At 39.2% G+C, this 12,225-nt stretch overlaps 1 non-coding gene across 1 annotated transcript; it reads left to right on the top strand.

Annotated features, from left to right (window-relative positions):
* Positions 1 to 5,975: 5,975 nt before the first annotated feature.
* LOC112781740 (small nucleolar RNA R71) lies at positions 5,976 to 6,083 on the top strand. The gene has a single exon (XR_003192499.1). It is a non-coding gene; the product is annotated as a small nucleolar RNA R71 (small nucleolar RNA).
* Positions 6,084 to 12,225: the final 6,142 nt, after the last annotated feature.

Here is a 12,225-nt window from a genome sequence, read left to right as displayed (position 1 = left end):
AGTGTAGTGACCCAGGTCCTTGTATGGTTAATTGTACTATTGGTGGTGTGATAATTTCTGACTGCATGTGTGATTTAGGAGCATGTGTGAGTATAATGCCTTTGTCTATATATGATATTTTGAGGCTCCCTCCCTTAAAAAGGTCGAAAGCTCGTTTTGTGTTAGCAGATAAAAGCATTATTACAGTGGTTGGAGTTGCTGAAGATGTATTAGTGGGCATTAAGGGGCTCACATTCCCCACTGATTTTTATATCCTAGAGATGCCCCAAAATGACTCAGACAAGCTGGTGCACGAAATTGTGATCTCTGGTAATGGCTCCAAAGACTTGGTGCTCTAATCTTAATTCATGATTTGTCACAACTTCGATACAACTAACCAGCAAGTGCATTGGGTCGTCCAAGTAATACCTTACGTGAGTAAGGGTCGAATCCCACGGAGATTGTTGGTATGAAGCAAGCTATGGTCACCTTGTAAATCTCAGTCAGGCGGATATAAAATAGTAATGGGGTTTTCGAAAATAAATAATAGAATAGGGATAGAGGTACTTATGTAAATCATTGGTGAGAATTTCAGATAAGCGTATGGAGATGCTTTTCGTTCTTCTGAACCTCTGCTTTCCTGCTGCCTTCATCCAATCAGTCTCACTCCTTTCTATGGCTGGCTTTATGTAAGGATGTCACCGGTGCCAATGGCTACTTTCGATCTCTCTCGGGAAAATGGTCCAAATGCTCTGTCACAGCACGGCTAATCGTCTGGAGGCATCACCCTTGTCGTTGGTTGCATCCTATTCCTCTCTGTGAAAATGGTCTGATGCGCTGTCACTGCATGGCTAATCATCTTGGAGGTTCTCGATCATACTGGAATAGGATTTACTATCCTTTTGCGTCTATCACTACGCCCAGTACTCGCGAGTTTGAAGTTCGTCACAGTCATCCAATCCCAGAGTCCTACTCGAAATACCACGGACAAGGTTTAGACTTTCCGGACTCTCATGAATGCCGCCATCAATCTAGCTTATACCACGAAGATTCTAATTAAGAGATCTAAGAGATACTCATTCAATCTAATGTAGAACGGAAGTGGTTGTCAAGCACGCGTTCATAGGGAATGATGATGATTGTCACGTTCATCACATTCAGGTTGAAGTGCGAATGGATATCTTAGAAGCGAAATAAGATGAATTGAATAGAAAACAGTAGTACTTTGCATTAATCTTTGAGGAACAGCAGAGCTCCACACCTTAATCTATGGAGTGTAGAAACTCTACCGTTGAAAATACATAAGTGAAAGGTCCAGGCATGGCCAAGAGGCCAGCCCCCATGATCTAAGAACCAGGCGTCCAAAGATGACTAATACAATAGTAAAAAGTCCTATTTATAATAAACTAGCTTCTAGGGTTTACAGAAGTAAGTAATTGATGTATAAATCCACTTCCGGGGCCCACTTGGTGTGTGCCTGGGCTGAGCTTGAATGTTACACGTGCAGAGGTCATTCTTGGAGTTGAACGCCAGCTTTTGTGCCAGTTTGGGCGTTGAACTCCACTTTGCAGCTTGTTTCTGGCGCTGGACGCCAGAATTGGGCAGAGAACTGGCGTTGAATGCCAGTTTGCGTCATCTAAACTTGGGCAAAGTATAGACTATTATATATTGTTGGAAATCCCTAGATGTCTACTTTCCAACGCAATTTGAAGCGCGCTATTTTGAGTTCTGTAGCTCCCGAAAATCCATTTTGAATGCAGGGAGGTCAGAATCCAACAGCATCAGCAGTCCTTCTTCAACCTCTGAATCTGATTTTTGCTCAAGTCCCTCAATTTCAGCCAGAAAATACCTGAAATCATAGAAAAACACACAAACTCATAGTAAAGTCCAGAAATGTGAATTTAACATAAAAACTAATGAAAACATCCCTAAAAGTAACTAGATTCTACTAAAAACATACTAAAAACAATGCCAAAAAGCGTATAAATTATCCGCTCATCACAACACCAAACTTAAATTGTTGCTTGTCCCCAAGCAACTGAAAATCAAATAGGATAAAAAGAAGAGAATATACTATAAATTCCAAACTATCAATGAAACATAGCTCCAATCAGATGAGCGGGACTTGTAGCTTTTTGCCTCTTGAATAGTTTTGGCATCTCACTTTATCCATTGAAGTTCAGAATGATTGGCTTCTATAGGAACTCAGAGTTCAAATAGTGTTATTGACTCTCCTAGTTCAGTATGATGATTCTTGAACACAGCTATTTTATGAGTCTTGGCCGTGGCCCTAAGCACTTTGTTTTCCAGTATTACCACCGGATACATAAATGCCACAGACACATAATTGGGTGAACCTTTTCATATTGTGACTCAGCTTTGCTAAAGTCCCCAATTAGAGGTGTCTAGGGTTCTTAAGCACACTCTTTTTTTTGCTTTAAACCTTGACTTTAACCGCTCAGTCTCAAGTTTTCACTTGACACCTACACGCCACAAGCACATGGTTAGGGACAGCTTGGTTTAGCCGCTTAGACAAGGATTTTATTCCGTTAGGCCCTCCTATCTACTGATGCTCAAAGCCTTGGGATCCTTTTTATTTACCCTTGCCTTTTGGTTTTAAGGGTTATTGGCTTTTTGCTCTTGCCTCTTGGTTTTAAGAGCTTTTGGCTTTTTCTGCTTGCTTTTTTCTTTTTCTTTCTAATTTTTTTTTCGCCTATTTTTTTTTCTTTTTTTTTCTGCAAGCTTTGTTCTTTGCTGCTTTTTCTTGCTTCAAGAATCATTTTTATGATTTTTCAGATTATCAAATAACATGTCTCCTAGTCATCATTCTTTCAAGAGCCAACATATTTAACATTCTTAAACAACAACTTCAAAAGACATATGCACTGTTCAAGCATTCATTCAGAAAATAAGAAGCATTGTCACCACATCAATATAATTTAGCTAAGTTCAAGGATAAATTCAAAACTCATGTACTTCTTGTTCTTTTGAATTAAAACATTTTTCATTTAAGAGAGGTGATGGATTCATAGGACATTCATAACTTTAAGACATAATTACTAACTACAAATGATCATGTAATGAAGACACAAACATAGATAAGCACTTAACATAGAAAACGAAAATAGAGAAAGTAAGAACAAGGAATGAGTCCACCTTAGTGATGGTGGCGTTTCCTTCTTGAGGAACCAATGATGTCCTTGAGCTCTTCTATGTTTCTTCCTTGTCTTTGTTGCTCCTCCTTCATTGCTTTTTGATCTTCTCTAATTTCATGAAGGATGATGGAGTGCTCTTGATATTCCACCCTTGAGTGTCCCATATTGGAACTTAATTCTCCTAGGGAGTTGTTGATTTGCTCCCAAAAATTCTGTGGAGGAAATTACATCCCTTGAGGTATCTCAGGGATTTCTTGCTGATGAGCTTCTTCATGTGCCTGTTGAGATCCATGAATGTGCTCTCTTGTTTGCTCCATCTTTTTCTTAGTGATGGGCTTGTGAGATGAATCTTTCCATCTCCCATGACTCGGAGGTGGAAGCTTTTGTCTTCCCTTTCTCTTTTCTAGAGGATTCTCCGGTCTTAGGTGCCATTAATGGTTATGGAAAAACAAAAAGCTATGCTTTTACCCCACCAAACTTAGAAGGTTGCTCGCCCTCGAGCAAAAGAAGAAAGAATAGAAGAAGAAGAAGAAGAAGAAGAAGAAGAAGAAGAAGAAGATATGGAGGAGATGGAGGGATGTGTGGATGGATGTGAGTGGTAAATGGAAAACAGAAGGGGTGATCATGAATGGATAAAGAGAGGGTGAGGTGGGTAGGGATCCTGTGAGGTCCACAGATCCTGAGGTATCAAGGATTTACATCCCTGCACCCATTGGGCATGCAAAATGCCCTTGCACACAACTCTGGGCGTTCAGCGCCAGGTTGGTGCCCATTTTGGGCGTTCAATGCCCATCTGTTGCCCATTTCTGGCGTTGAACGCCAGAACCATGCTTGTTCTGGGCGTTCAGTGCCAGCTCTTCTCTAGGGTACAATTCTGGCGTTCAGCGCCCAGATGCTGCCCATTTTGGGCGTTCAGCGCCCAGACACTGCCCATTTTGGGCGTTCAGCGCCAGAACTATGCTCTGTTCTGGCGTTGAACGCCAGACAGGTGCTTCCTCCAGGGTGTGATTTTTCTTCCGCTGTTTTTGATTCTGTTTCTAAATTTTTCGTTTATATTGTGACTCCACATGATCATAAACCTAAGAAAACATGAAAAACAAAAATAAAATTAGATAAATAAACATTGAGTTGCCTCCCAACAAGCGCTTTTTTAATGTCAATAGCTTGACAGTGGGCTCTCATGGAGCCTCACAGATGTGCAGAGCTTTGTTGAGACCTCCCAACACCAAACTTAGAGTTTGGTTATGGCCTCCCAACACCAAACTTAGAGTTTGACTGTGGGGGCTTTGGTTGACTCTGTTTTGAGAGAAGCTTTTTCTGCTTCCTCTCCATGGATGCAGAGTGAGATCCTTGAGTTGTAAACACAAGGTTGTCCTTATTTAATTGAAGGATCAATTCTCTTCTGTCCACATCAATCACAGCTCTTGCTGTGGCTAGGAAAGGCCTTCCTAGGATGATGGATTCATCCTCTTCCTTTCCAGTGTCTAGGACTATGAAATCAGTAGGGATGTAAAGGCCTTCAACCTTTACTAACACGTCCTCTACTTGTCCATAAGCCTGTTTTCTTGAATTGTCTGCCATCTCTAATGAGATTTTAGCAGCTTGCACCCCATAGATTCCCAGTTTCTCTATTACAGAGAGGGGCATGAGGTTTATCCCTGAACCAAGGTCACACAGAGCCTTAAAGATCATTGTGCCTATGGTACAAGGTATTATGAACTTTCCAGGATCCTGTCTTTTCTGAGGCAATGTCAGTTGATCCAGATCACTTAGTTCATTGGTGAACAAGGGAGGTTCATCTTCCCAAGTCTCAATACCAAATAATTTGGCATTTAGCTTCATGATTGCACCAAGGAACTTGGCAGCTTGCTCTTCAGTAACATCCTCATTCTCTTCAGAAGAAAAATATTCTTCAGAGTTCATGAATGGTGTAAGGAGGTTCAATGGAATCTCTATGGTCTCTAGATGAGTCTCAGATTCCTTTGGTTCCTCAGAGGGAAACTCCTTATTGATCACTGGATGTCCCAGGAGGTCTTCCTCCTTGGGATTCACGTCCTCCTCTCCCTCTTTGGGTTTGGCCATTTTGGTTATGTCAATGGCCTTGCACTCTCCTTTTAGATTCTCTTCTGTATTGCTTGGGAGAGTACTAGGAGGGATTTCAGTGATCCTTTTACTCAGCTGGCCCACTTGTGCTTCCAAATTTCTAATGGAAGACCTTGTTTCATTTATGAAACTCATAGTTGCCTTAGATAGATCAGAGACTAAATTTGCTAAGCTAGATGGATTCTGCTCAGAATTCTCTGTCTGTTGCTGAGCGGATGATGGAAAAGGTTTACTATTGTTAAATCTATTTCTTCCACCATTATTAAAGCCTTGTTGAGGCTTTTGATCCTTCCATGAGAAATTTGGATGATTTCTCCATGATGAGTTTTAGGTGTTTCCATAAGGTTTACCTAAGTAATTCACCTCTGCTATTACAGGGTTCTTAGGATCATAAGTTTCTTCTTCAGAAGATGCCTCTTGAGTACTGTTGGGTGCAGCTTGCAATCCATTCAGACTCTAAGAAATCATATTGACTTGCTGAGTCAATATTTTGTTCTGAGCCAATATGGCATTTAGAGTATCAATTTCAAGAACTCCCTTCTTCATAGTCGTCCCATTACTCACAAGATTCCTTTCAGAAGTGTACATGAACTGGTTATTAGCAACCATGTCAATGAGTTCTTGAGCTTCTGCAGGCGTTTTCTTTAGGTGAATGGATCCACCTGCAGAAGTATCCAATAACATCTTTGATAGCTCAGATAAACCATCATAGAATAAATCCAGGATGGTCCATTCTGAAAGCATGTCAGAAGGACACTTTTTGGTCAGCTGCTTGTATCTTTCCCAAGCTTCATAGAGGGATTCACCTTCTTTCTGTCTGAAGGTTTGAACATCCGCTCTAAGCTTGCTCAGCTTTTGAGGAGGAAAGAACTTGGCTAAGAAAGCCGTGACCAGCTTATCCCAAGAGTTCAGGCTGTCTTTGGGTTGAGAGTCCAACCATATTCTAGCTCTGTCTCTTACAGCAAAAGGGAAAAGCATGACCCTGTAGACTTCAGGATCGACTCCATTAGTCTTAACAGTATCACAGATCTGCAAGAATTCAGTTAAGAACTGAAAAGGATCTTCAGATGGAAGTCCATGAAACTTGCAGTTCTACTGCATCAGAGAAACTAGCTGAGGTTTCAGCTCAAAATTGTTTGCTCCAATGGTAGGAATGGAGATGCTTCTTCCATGTAAATTGGAATTAGGTGCAGCAAAGTCACCAAGCATTCTCCTTGCATTATTGTTGTTGGGTTCGGCTGCCATCTCCTTTACTTGTTCGAAATTTTCAATAAGGTTGTCTCTGGATTGTTGTAATTTAGCTTCTCTTAATTTTCTCTTCAGAGTCCTTTCAGGTTCTGGATCAGCTTCAACAAGAATGCCTTTTTCTTTGTTCCTACTCATAAGAAAGAGAAGAGAACAAGAAAGGAAGAGGAATCCTCTATGTCACAGTAAAGAGGTTCCTTGTTGTTAGTAGAAGAAGAAAAGGAATAGGGGTGAAGAAGAATGGAGAATCCAAACACAAAGGTAAGGACAGGAGCAGTGATTTGAGATGAGGAGATGTTAGTAGTTGAATAAATAATTAGAAGGAGATGAGAGTGAAGGATTTTCGAAAATAATTTTTGAAAAAGGGTTAGTGATTTTCAAAAATTAAAATAAAAAATTAATTAGTTAATTAAAAAGAAATTTTGAAAAAGAGGGAAGGGATTTTCGAAAATTAGAGAGAGAGAGAGTTAGTTAGGTAGTTTTGAAAAAGATAGGAAACAAACAAAAAGTTAGTTAGTTAGTTGAAACAAATTTTGAAAAGATAAGAAGTTAGGAAGTTAGAAAAGATATTTTGAAATCAAATTTTTGAAAAAGATATTTTTGAAAAGATATGATTGAAATTAGTTTTTGAAAAAGATTTGATTTTTAAAATCACAATTAATGACTTGATTCACAAGAAATCACAAGATATGATTCTAGAACTTAAAGTTTGAATCTTTCTTAACAAGCAAGTAACAAACTTGAAATTTTTGAATCAAAACATTAATTGGTGATGTTATTTTCGAAAATTAAGAGATAAAGATAAGAAAAAGATTTTTGAAAAATATTTTTAAAATTTTTGAAAATAACTAAGAAAAATGAAAAAGATTTGATTTTTGAAAAAGATGAGATTTTTAAATTGAAAATTTGATTTGACTCATAAAAACAACTAGATTTTTAAAAATTTTTTGAAAAAGTCAAATCTAATTTTTGAAATTTTAAGAGAGAAAAAGGGAAGGATATTTTTTTGATTTTTGAATTTTTTTTATGATGAGAGAGAAAAACATGAAAATGATGCAATGCATGAGAATTTTAGATCAAAACATGTGATGAATGCAAGAATGCTATGAATGTCAAGATGAACACCAAGAACACCTTGAATGTCAAGATGAACACCAAGAACATATTTTTGAAAAATTTTTAACGCAAGGAAAACATGCAAGACACCAAACTTAGAATTCTTTAATGCTTAGACACTAAGAATTCAAGAATGCATATGAAAAACAAAAAAAGACACAAAACATGCAAATGCAAAGATCAAACAAGAAGACTTACCAAGAACAACTTGAAGATCATGAAGAACCCTATGAATGTATGAAATTTTCGAAAAATGCAAGATGCACATGCAATTGACACCAAACTTATAACATGACACATGACTCAAACAAGAAACACAAAAAATATTTTTGATTTTATGATTTTATGATTTTTTTGTATTTTCTTTTAATTTTTTTTCGAAAATCATTTTGAAAAAGAAAAATAAGGATTCCAAAATTTTTAATATGAATTCCAGGAATCTTATGCTCTTTAAACTAAAGCTCCAATCAAAGGGTCAGGCATGGCTTAATAGCCAGCCAAGCTTTAGTATGTAACTCAGACATGACACGCCTAACATGCCCTACAGTCGGGGCTTTACAGCCAGCCAGGCTTCAACATGCTTTATGAAACACTAGAATTCATATTTAAAAAATTCTGAAGAAAAATATATTTTTGAAAACATTTTTATTTTTTTTTCGAAAACAAGAGAAAAAATTTTTGAAAGAAATTCTTTTTTTTTTGAAAAATTTTTGAAAAAGGAAACGAAAAGAAAGTTACCTAATCTGAGCAACAAGATGAACCGTCAGTTGTCCAAACTCAAACTATCCCCGGCAACGGCGCCAAAAACTTGGTGCACGAAATTGTGATCTCTGGTAATGGCTCCAAAGACTTGGTGCTCTAATCCTAATTCATGATTTGTCACAACTTCGATACAACTAACCAGCAAGTGCACTGGGTTGTCCAAGTAATACCTTACGTGAGTAAGGGTCGAATCCCACGGAGATTGTTGGTATGAAGCAAGCTATGGTCACCTTGTAAATCTCAGTCAGGCGGATATAAAATAGTAATGGCGTTTTCGAAAATAAATAATAGAATAGGGATAGAGGTACTTATGTAAATCATTGGTGAGAATTTCAGATAAGCGTATGGAGATGCTTTTCGTTCCTCTGAACCTCTACTTTCCTGCTGCCTTCATCCAATCAGTCTCACTCCTTTCTATGGCTGGCTTTATGTAAGGATGTCACCGGTGCCAATGGCTACTTTCGATCTCTCTCGGGAAAATGGTCCAAATGCTCTGTCACAGCACGGCTAATCGTCTGGAGGCATCACCCTTGTCGTTGGTTTGCATCCTATTCCTCTCTGTGAAAATGGTCTGATGCGCTGTCACTGCATGGCTAATCATCTTGGAGGTTCTCGATCATACTGGAATAGGATTTACTATCCTTTTGCGTTTGTCACTACGCCCAGTACTCGCGAGTTTGAAGTTCGTCACAGTAATCCAATCCCAGAGTCCTACTCAGAATACCACGGACAAGGTTTAGACTTTCCGGACTCTCATGAATGGCGCCATCAATCTAACTTATACCACGAAGATTCTGATTAAGAGATCTAAGAGATACTCATTCAATCTAATGTAGAACGGAAGTGGTTGTCAAGCACGCGTTCATAGGGAATGATGATGATTGTCACGTTCATCACATTCAGGTTGAAATGCGAATGGATATTTTAGAAGCGAAATAAGATGAATTGAATAGAAAATAGTAGTACTTTACATTAATCTTTGAGGAACAGCAGAGCTCCACACCTTAATCTATGGAGTGTAGAAACTCTACCGTTGAAAATACATAAGTGAAAGGTCCAGGCATGGCCAAGAGGCCAGCCCCCATGATCTAAGAACCAGGCGTCCAAAGATGACTAATACAATAGTAAAAAGTCCTATTTATAATAAACTAGCTTCTAGGGTTTACAGAAGTAAGTAATTGATGTATAAATCCACTTCCGGGGCCCACTTGGTGTGTGCTTGGGCTGAGCTTGAATGTTACACGTGCAGAGGTCATTCTTGGAGTTGAACGCCAGCTTTTGTGCCAGTTTGGGCGTTGAACTCCACTTTGCAGCTTGTTTCTGGCGCTGGACGCCAGAATTGGGCAGAGAACTGGTGTTGAACGCCAATTTGCGTCATCTAAACTTGGGCAAAGTATAAACTATTATATATTTCTGGAAAGCCCTGGATGTCTACTTTCCAACGCATTTGGAAGCGCGCCATTTTGAGTTCTGTAGCTCTAAAATCCATTTTGAGTGCAGGGAGGTCAGAATCCAACAGCATCAGCAGTCCTTCTTCAACCTCTGAATCTGATTTTTGCTCAAGTCCCTCAATTTCAACCAGAAAATACCTAAAATCACAGAAAAAAACACAAAATCATAGTAAAGTCCTGAAATGTGAATTTAACATAGAAACTAATGAAAACATCCCTAAAAGTAACTAGATTCTACTAAAAACATACTAAAAACAATGCCAAAAAGCGTATAAATTATCCGCTCATCACAAGCCATTATCAATCCTACTCGGAAGACCATTCCTGAAGACCTCAAAGTTTAAATTAGATGCTTTTTCAGGTACATACTCTTTTGAAATAGATGGCCGAGTAGTGATCTTCAATCTGAATGGAGTTATGAAGCATCCTCCGGAGGATCATTCTATCCTCCAGTGTGACATTATAGATGAAACCGTGGCTGAAGTTCACCAGGAGGAATTTGAGGAGAAGTACGTAGGACAAGGTCCAAGTGTGGGGACATTCTCAGAGGACAATGACAGTGCTTTACCATTGTTGCCAGCTCCAGACAATCCAGAGCCTGACCATGAGCAGAAGTTAGAGTTGAAACCCCTTCCTCCACACCTCAAATATGCTTACCTTGAGGACAAGCAAAAGTGTCCAGTTATCATTGCAAGGGAACTCACTTCTCAACAAGAAGAGCAGTTACTTAGTGTGCTGAGGAGGCACAAGAAGGCAATTGGGTGGGGTTTGGCATATATAGTAGGCATCAACCCTCAAGTATGTGAGCATAGAATATTTTTAGAAGAGGGAGCAAGACCTGTCCGTCAACTCCAGAGAAGACTGAACCCCACTATCTTAGAGGTTGTCAAGAAGGAAGTGACCAGACTACTGGAGGCAGATATCATCTATCCCATCTCAGACAGTGAATGGGTGAGCCCAGTACAAGTGGTGCCCAAGAAGTCTGGAGTCACTACAGTGAAGAATGAGCATGGAGAGCTCATAGCAACCAGAGTACAGAACTCTTGGAGGGTCTGCATTGATTACAGACGTCTCAACCAAGAACCTCGTAAAGATCACTATCCTCTTCCATTCATTGATCAAATGCTAGATCGCTTGTCAGGTAAATCACATTATTATTTTTTAGATGGTTACACAGGTTATTTCTAGATTCATATAGCTCCTGAGGATCAGGAAAAGACCACTTTTACATGTCCTTTTGGGACTTATGCTTACAAGAGAATGCCCTTTGGCTTGTGCAATGCACCAGCTACTTTCCAGAGGTGCATGATGAGTCTTTTCTTTGATCTTATTGAGGACTGTATGGAAGTTTTTATGGATGATTTTAGTGTATATGGCGATTCCTTTAGCCTTTGCTTAGATGGATTATCTAGAGTATTAGATAGATGTGCCAGTACAAACCTGGTATTAAATTTTGAAAAATGTCACTTTATGGTTAAACAAGCTCCAATTGTGAGATGACCAGACTGGAGCCAGCCATTCAAAATAATGTGCGACGCTTCCAACCATGCAGTAGGAGCAGAATTGGCTCAGCGTGAAGGTAAGGACCCTTTTGTTATTGCTTATGCGTCTAAAACTCTAGATGCCACATAGTCCAATTACACGACTACTGAGAAAGAGCTTCTTACTATTGTTTTTGCTCTGGATAAATTCCGAGCCTATTTACTTGGTACGAAGGTAGTAGTGTACTCAGACCACGCAGCTCTAAAGTATTTATTAGCTAAAAAAGAGTCCAAACCAAGGCTTATACGTTGGATACTGCTATTACAAGAATTTGATTTAGAAATTAAGGATAGGAGTGGTAACCAGAATTTAGTGGCAGACCACTTGAGTCGCCTTGAGCACATTACAGATGACCCCACTCCTATAGCTGATAATTTTCCATTTGATAACCTGCAAGCAGTATCTGAGGTAGTCCCTTGGTATGCACCTGTAGCTAATTATCTAGTTAGCCGCACCTTTCCTCCAAACTTTTCTAACCATCAAAGGGATAAGCTGAAAAGCGAGTCTAAATATTATATATGGGATGACCCATATTTATGGAGATGTGGCACTGACCAGGTAATTAGACGGTGTGTGCCTCAATCAGATTCCAGTCCATCATAGAGGCCTGTCACTCATCTGAGAGTGGAGGACATTTTGGCCCTCAAAGAACAGCTAGAAAAATCTTAGACTGTGGATTCTGGTGGCCTACACTTTTTAGAGACGCTGCTGAGTTTTGTAAATCTTGTTTTCCATGCCAAAAATTTGGTAATATATCCAGGAGGGATGAGATGCCTCAACAAATTATGCTTTTCTGTGAAATTTTTTATGTTTAGGGCATTGACTTCATGGGTCCATTTCCAAATTCTAATGGTTATTTTTATATATTGTTA

The sequence above is a fragment of the Arachis hypogaea genome, chromosome 19, assembly GCF_003086295.3.
Source record: "Arachis hypogaea cultivar Tifrunner chromosome 19, arahy.Tifrunner.gnm2.J5K5, whole genome shotgun sequence".
Lineage (NCBI taxonomy): Eukaryota > Viridiplantae > Streptophyta > Magnoliopsida > Fabales > Fabaceae > Arachis > Arachis hypogaea.
The sequence above is the reverse complement of the archived record's forward strand: the minus strand, read 5'-3'. Positions and strand labels throughout refer to the sequence as shown.